Here is a 6,938-nt window from a genome sequence, read left to right as displayed (position 1 = left end):
TATAGCCGCCGGCTGTATCACGGGAGCGTGCCCGCAAGCACTAACCATGCGAGGGAGCTCGCATTAAGGTGGTTAATGCTTGCGGGGAGGAGCTGAAACAGCTGCCGAGGGACCCCAGAAGACCAGGTTCGGGGCCACTCTGTGCAGAACGAGCTGCACAGTGAAGGTAAGTATAACATGTTTGTTATTTAAAAAAAAAAAAAAAAAAAATTTACCTTTACAACCCCTTTAAAGCAAAACGTTATGTGTGGTGGAAAACTAACACTGCACATCACCCTGAAAATACCATCCCCACCGTGAAACATGGTGGTGGCAGCATCATGTTGTGGGGATGCTTTTCTTCAGCAGGGACAGGGAAGCTGGTCAGAGTTGATGGGAAGATGGATGGAGCCAAATACAGGGCAATTTTAGAAGAAAACCTGTTAGTGTCTGCAAAAGACTTGAGACTGGGGTGGAGGTTCATCTTCCAGCAGGACAACGACCCCTAAACATACAGCCAGAGCTACAATGGAATGGTTTAGATCAAAGCATATTCATGTGTTAGAATGGTCCAGTCAAAGTTCAGACCTAAATACAGTTGGCAAGACTTGAAAATTGCTGTTCACAGACGCTCTCCATCCAATCTGACAGAGCTTGAGCTATTTTGCAAAGAATAGGCAAAAATGTCACTCTCTAGATGTGCAAAGCTGGTAGAGACATCCCCAAAAATCTGTAATTGCAGAGAAAGGTGATTCTACAAAGTATTGACTCAAGGGGGCTGAATACTAATGCACGCCACACTTTTCACATATTTATGTGTAAAAAAATTTGAAAACCATTTATCATTTTCCTTCCACTTCACAATTATGTGCCACTTTGTGTTGGCCTATCACAAAAATCCCCATAAACTACATTTACGTTTTTGGTTGTAACATGACAAAATCTGGAAAATTTCCATCGGTATGAATACTTTTTCAAGGCACTGTAGCACCACTCAAATCAGGAGACACTGGGCCCCTCAGAACACTCCACGCCAGGGAAGTACTCCCAAACCACCGCGTGGTGCACGCTCTGTTGAAATTTCCTGCCCATCGGGATTTTCCCCCCAATCATACCAGCAGGAGTGCTGTACAAACAAACATGCTGGCCATAAAGCCAGAATGACTGTAGAGCACCCCTAATGGACACTGATGAGAACAGATACTACACTTGATCTTAGCCAAAGGACCAGAAAAGGTCACATAATTGCTCACATAATTGCTCCTCTTCACTATCACTCCACTTTCCAGTCCATGACAAAGTGTCTGAAAACAGTTCAGAGATCCGATCGGATGGGATATCCGAATCGGAGATAGTGGAGCACTCTTCGGCCAGGAGTAGATTGTGCTTGGAACTAGCAGCAACTGGTGCAAAAACCTTGTCTCCCCCAGTGGCCACAGGTACTACCCCCCCACTGGCACACTACTTTCACCCGTTTCAGGCTTGCCGGACTCCGGCGTCTTTTTCCCAGGTGGTTCCACCATCAAGAACGCAGGTGGGTACGTCTATGGCCTCGAGGGATAAACAGAGCATTGGGTCCCGGAGCAGCCAGAGATGAGAGGAGCAGCTTCTCGTACAAGCCGGGTGATAGCAGGGGGACTCTCAATGCCGTTCCCAGCTGGAACAGCGACATTCTTGTCCCAATCCGCTTGTAGTGCCCATGGAGGTTGGGCTGGTGAGACTACCTCAAGCAGGGGTTCCCTGCAGCGTCCACAGACGAACCAAGGCTGCAGGTGCGTGGCCAAGCCAGAACACTTCCCGCAAATCAGTCCCAAGGCTTCATAGCCTCCAGCCATAGGTGTATACCGCACTCTGGTGTCGGTCAGGATGCCCTTAGACCTGCTCAGACCAGGGCCAACACCCGGAACAAACACCTTCCAATCCGACATCGTACTTCCAAACTGCGCCATCTTCTCCACCCAACAACCAAGCACACGTGGCAGCACTTCCTTATCCTCCCCCTGCCAGAGGATTGGTCCACACACTCTCTGGAAACTTCAGCGCCCGCCTTTCATTCTGCACGGTGTGCCAAAAGTTTAATTATATTTTAACCCCTGCAGCGCTGGCGTAAAGTGTCAAAAGACCAGGCTGGCACTCTCCCATGAGCAATGAGACCTGTTGGTTCTTCCCCACATTGTTGGAATGCACAATAACACAGTCTATACGAAGCAAAGATGTTACTTACCACCCTCCCACGGAGCCGGACGAAATCCTGATGTAGCTGTAGCTATGGGCGGCTGCTGCAGGATCAATGCCTTTGCCCCACGTTGGGCACCAAATGTAGCAAAGTCCCGGGCCCTTAGAGACCCAATGATGACCCCAAGAGTTAGGGAGAGCTGACATCCGTCTTTGTAGAGTGGGTTACAAGGCATGGTGGGTGTAATACAACATGGAGTGATGGACGCCAGACACTTTTTGAATGCAAAAGAGATTTATTGTCTCTTAACAGCACTGTGGGAGAGAGGGTTAGAGCCAGGACACCCTTAAGTAGATGCAATGATAATTGACAGACTCCGAGACTTCTAAACATAATTTTCTATTTAAGATACATTAATAATTTAGTTTATTCAGCATAAAAGCTTAGTTATGTAACATGAGGCTGTATATTTTGCAATATTTACACTTTTGTAAGTCCTCCCACTGATCACCAATGTAAGGAACATTCTTCTCACTGATCACCAAATGTAAGGAGCATTCTTCCCACTGATCACCAAATGTAAGGAGCATTCTTCCCACTGATCACCAAATGTAAGGAACATTCTTCTCACTGACCACCAATGTAAGGAGCATTCTTCCCACTGATCACCAATGTAAGGAGCATTCTTCCCACTGATCACCAATGTAAGGAGCATTCTTCTCACTGATCACCAATGTAAGGAACATTCTTCCCACTGATCACCAATGTAAGGAACATTCTTCTCACTGATCACCAATGTAAGGAACATTCTTCCCACTGATCACCAATGTAAGGAACATTCTTCCCACTGATCACCAATGTAAGGAACATTCTTCTCACTGATCACCAATGTAAGGAGCATTCTTCCCAATGACCATCACCAATGTATCGTGAGTTGTAGATATAGTAATTTTTAGCAGGTAGTCCATGAGAAAGAAAGTTCTTTCAAGGGTTCCTCTGTGTTGAAAAGGTTAAGCGAGGCTGATCTATAGTATGAGCTATATGTAGCCTCACAAACTTTTGTATATGACTGCATATGACTTACAGATAAAGCCACACATGTGTAGGACCCCCCTGGGTCTACCGGAGGGAAGGATCCATCATGGCTCCCTTTCTCCACCAGAAGCAGGGAGCGAGCTAACATTCACTCCAGGGCTGAGTCCATGGCTATAATGGGGAGTTTAGAACAGAATTTGGGCGCCAGTCACTTTAGATATTTTCAATGCTTTAATAAGGAACTTGAAAGAAGTAGTAGGAGAGAGAGTTAGGGGAGGTTTCAGATACCATTTGCAGATCACTTACAGACTCCTTGGATCCAGAAACAAACAGCTTTCTCTCTTAGCAAATCTTGGATACCTGGATAGGCCTCTCTCACAGACCTAGCAGCCAATAGAACTCCTGGATAAGCCTCTCTCAGAGACTTAGCAGCTAGTAGCTATTTAACTTTAGATTGTAGAACAGCTTGGCAGCATCAGAACCTTTAAGCCGATCTGGCGATACTGCAAATAGGATTTGATTTGTAGATTTAGATCCAGCTTCAGTGTCAGAACCTTTAAGCCATCCGGCAACACTTTAGGCGCAGTTTAGGGGTAGGTGCGTCCTCCAAACGAGTCACCGGGCCCTCCTGAGAGACCAGCCTTCATCCTGGCTCTCTCCAGTAAGGGGCCTACTTGCAGAACTCGCAGCAGCACATCCTCAGGACAGGAGGGTCAGAGGTAAGAGAGAGAGAGCACATGGCACCGCCCAAATAAATACCCCTTTCCCAGAAGCACAGCGGCCAGGAACCTCCTACTGGGCTGTTCTGGAAGAAGAATTATTCATAGTTCAACCTAGTTGTAATTCTCATACTGGCCTGTGGTACCAGTGACACCTACTTGGCGACAGCGAGAAATGCACAAAGTAGATTAATGGGCGCCAGACCCTTCTTGAATGCAAAGAGATTCATTGTCTCTTAAGCAGAACTGTGGGAGAGAGGGTTAGGGCCAGGACACCCTTTAGTAGTTGCAATGTTAATTGGCAGACTCCAAGATCTCTACAGGCAGACAGCCATGCAGGGAAAGGCATCCAGCAGGACTCCACAACTGCATGAGTGGGATCGCTGTCTCCTATGGCAACAGTCTTGTAACAGTTTCCAACACAAGTTGTAATGAACTTCTTCACTTCCTCTACAATCTCCTCTTGTAGAACTTCACTCAATTGAGCTCCCAGTCTCTCTCACTAGACTTGCTGATCCACTGCCACTGGATCCCCTGAGCTCTTCCAATCTTCTCACACAGTATCTTCCTCAAGCGTCACCCCCGCATCTCTGCTAGGTTCCTAGCTTGGCACAAACAGATACTCCTCAAGCGTCACCCCACTGGCCTGCTCGGTACCTGGCTTGGCTCCTGCTGAAGTTTTCTAATTCCTTTCCGTCCCCAGTTGGGGAGAATACTGCTCTGGTACTTGCTTCAGCTACTCACTGTGGTCCCCGTTAATAAGGTGGATGGTTCCTTAGTGCTGACAGCTTCCCCTCTACCTCCGACCACGACAGGTTCTCCGGCCGGCAGAACCGTCACTTCTGGTTGGACTTCAGTCTCAACTCTACCCTGCTTTCTTGCTTCTGGATAGGCCTTCAGACAGCCTAGCATTCAGATGGGATAGGCCTCAGGCTTCCGGCCTAGCAACCAGCACAACACATGTCCACCCAGACAGCCGTCAAGGTGGCACAGAACCCTGATCACCTGAGCCAACCCAAATAAATAGACTCTCCCAGCAGGCCAAGGGATTAGAGAAAATCCCTGCCCATTGGCTGAGACACCCCATTCATTTCTAATCTGTCCTTGCAATGCCCTTATCTTATCTAACCCGGCCACCTAGTGACAGAAGAGAGATGTGCAGCAATTCCAGAATTAGGGTGAAATCATTTGATCTCCTAACAATTGGCCGAGGCAACTACCACCTGGCAACTAAATCTGAGAGCATCCCTGCCTAAACATCAGGGTGCTACATCACAATTTGTAGTATACTGTATGTTCTCTCTTGGTGTGTCTATTGTCCTTATTGTTCTTTTTGTCTATTTTCTTTCACATGAAGTCTCGCTCATTGTAATACCCCATTTCCTCTGTCCTCTCCAGAATGACTCTCCTTGTGGCTCTACTTATGTTCGGGTTCCTGATTGTGGCTCAGTGCTGTACTCCTCAGCCCGGAGGTAAGAACTGAACTGATTGTATAAACAGAAACCTCAGTAGCAGTGAATGGCTAATAAAGCCACCAAGGAAAAATCACAACTTACCTTTAAACTGGATTCTGTGTGCTGCATTGCAAGAAGATTCAGCAGGCTTTTTCCAGTGCTTTTGAGAGGGCTGGCAGCTACTTATCACAACGCCCACGTCTCTCCATCATCCAACACTGAGCTTACTGGTACTGAGAGAAACGGGGAGCCTGCTATGCTGACCACCCTCTGAAACTTAGTTGTCTGGCTGTCTCTGGCCTTTAATACCTTCTAATTAAACATGAAAACATTGAAATCCCACTGAAATTAGAACTCCTGATCTCCATATGTATTGTAGAGTTCAGCAATGAAAGCCCTGTGTTTTCTATGTATGGGTCTCCGTTAGGTGTCAGTTCATTTTAATTATAAAGATATCAGTTGTGGATCAGAATTTCCTAACTTGATGGACCAGGGTTTCTCAACCAGGTTTCCATGGAACCCTAGGGCTCCTCCAGAGGTTGCTAGGGGTTCCTCCAGAGATTGCTAGTGGTTCCTTGAGGGCCCCTCCAGAGGTCGCTAGGGGTTCCTTGAAGATCCCTCCAGAGGTTTCTAGGGGTTTTCTTGAGCAATGAGCAATCTCTGCCTCAGATAAGTATTGCCTACCTCAGTGGTCTCCAAACTGGGGCCAGATGTATGTCTTTGCTAACCTTTTTCCAGCCCTTAGGGCACTATTCCTCTCGCTGACACCAATGATGTTGCACTATTCCTCCCACTGACACAAACTATGGGGCACTATTCCTCTCATTGACACTAATAATGGGGCACTATTCCTCCCACTGACAACAATGATGGGACACTATTCCTCCCACTGACACCATCTATGGGGCACTATTCCTCCCACTGACACCAACTATGGGGCACTATTCCTCTCGCTGACACCAATGATGGGGCACTATCCCTCCCACTGACACCAATGTTGGGACACTATTACTCTCGCTGACACCAATGATGGGGCACTATTCCTAAAATAAGCTGGCATGTATAGGGCATGGGACCGTCTCAGTCCCAAAATATACATACACAAAAGGAAACTGCCCACGGGATTTTGACGAGGCACAACCAAGAATTCTAAAATGTAGAAAAATGTATTATGACATAGAACAAATACTTCATACATTTAAAAATATTTATAGCACATACAATTACAAAGTATATGTACACAAATAGTCATTGTTACTAAAATCAGAATAAAAATTCCATGGGGTGAATCCTTATGTACTGATTCTCTACGCGTTTCACAAGATAGCTCTCGCTTCCTCAGGTGAGGTACATATGGGTAACTGAAATTAGAGACAAACTTGTTAAGAGGGGGGAAAAAAAGGAACAAAAATGTGGGGAAGAGGAAGAAAATCCGCCTTACAAATTGGTAGAATAGTTCTATGGATCTCCACACATGTTCAGTGGTGTAGTAGATTTAACTGAATTCACGGAACTTTCAAAAAAGGATAAATAAGACAGCCGGATAAAAACACCCAATGGTGCACATATTTCACC

General features: G+C 46.4%; 1 pseudogene; it reads right to left on the bottom strand.

Moving 5' to 3' along the window:
- Positions 1-1,016: 1,016 nt before the first annotated feature.
- LOC141146466 (U2 spliceosomal RNA) lies at positions 1,017-1,217 on the bottom strand (annotated as a pseudogene).
- Between the last annotated feature and the right edge of the window lie 5,721 nt (positions 1,218-6,938).

Source organism: Aquarana catesbeiana, linkage group LG05 (assembly GCF_042186555.1).
Source record: "Aquarana catesbeiana isolate 2022-GZ linkage group LG05, ASM4218655v1, whole genome shotgun sequence".
Lineage (NCBI taxonomy): Eukaryota > Metazoa > Chordata > Amphibia > Anura > Ranidae > Aquarana > Aquarana catesbeiana.
This window is presented reverse-complemented; position numbering and strand designations above follow the sequence as displayed.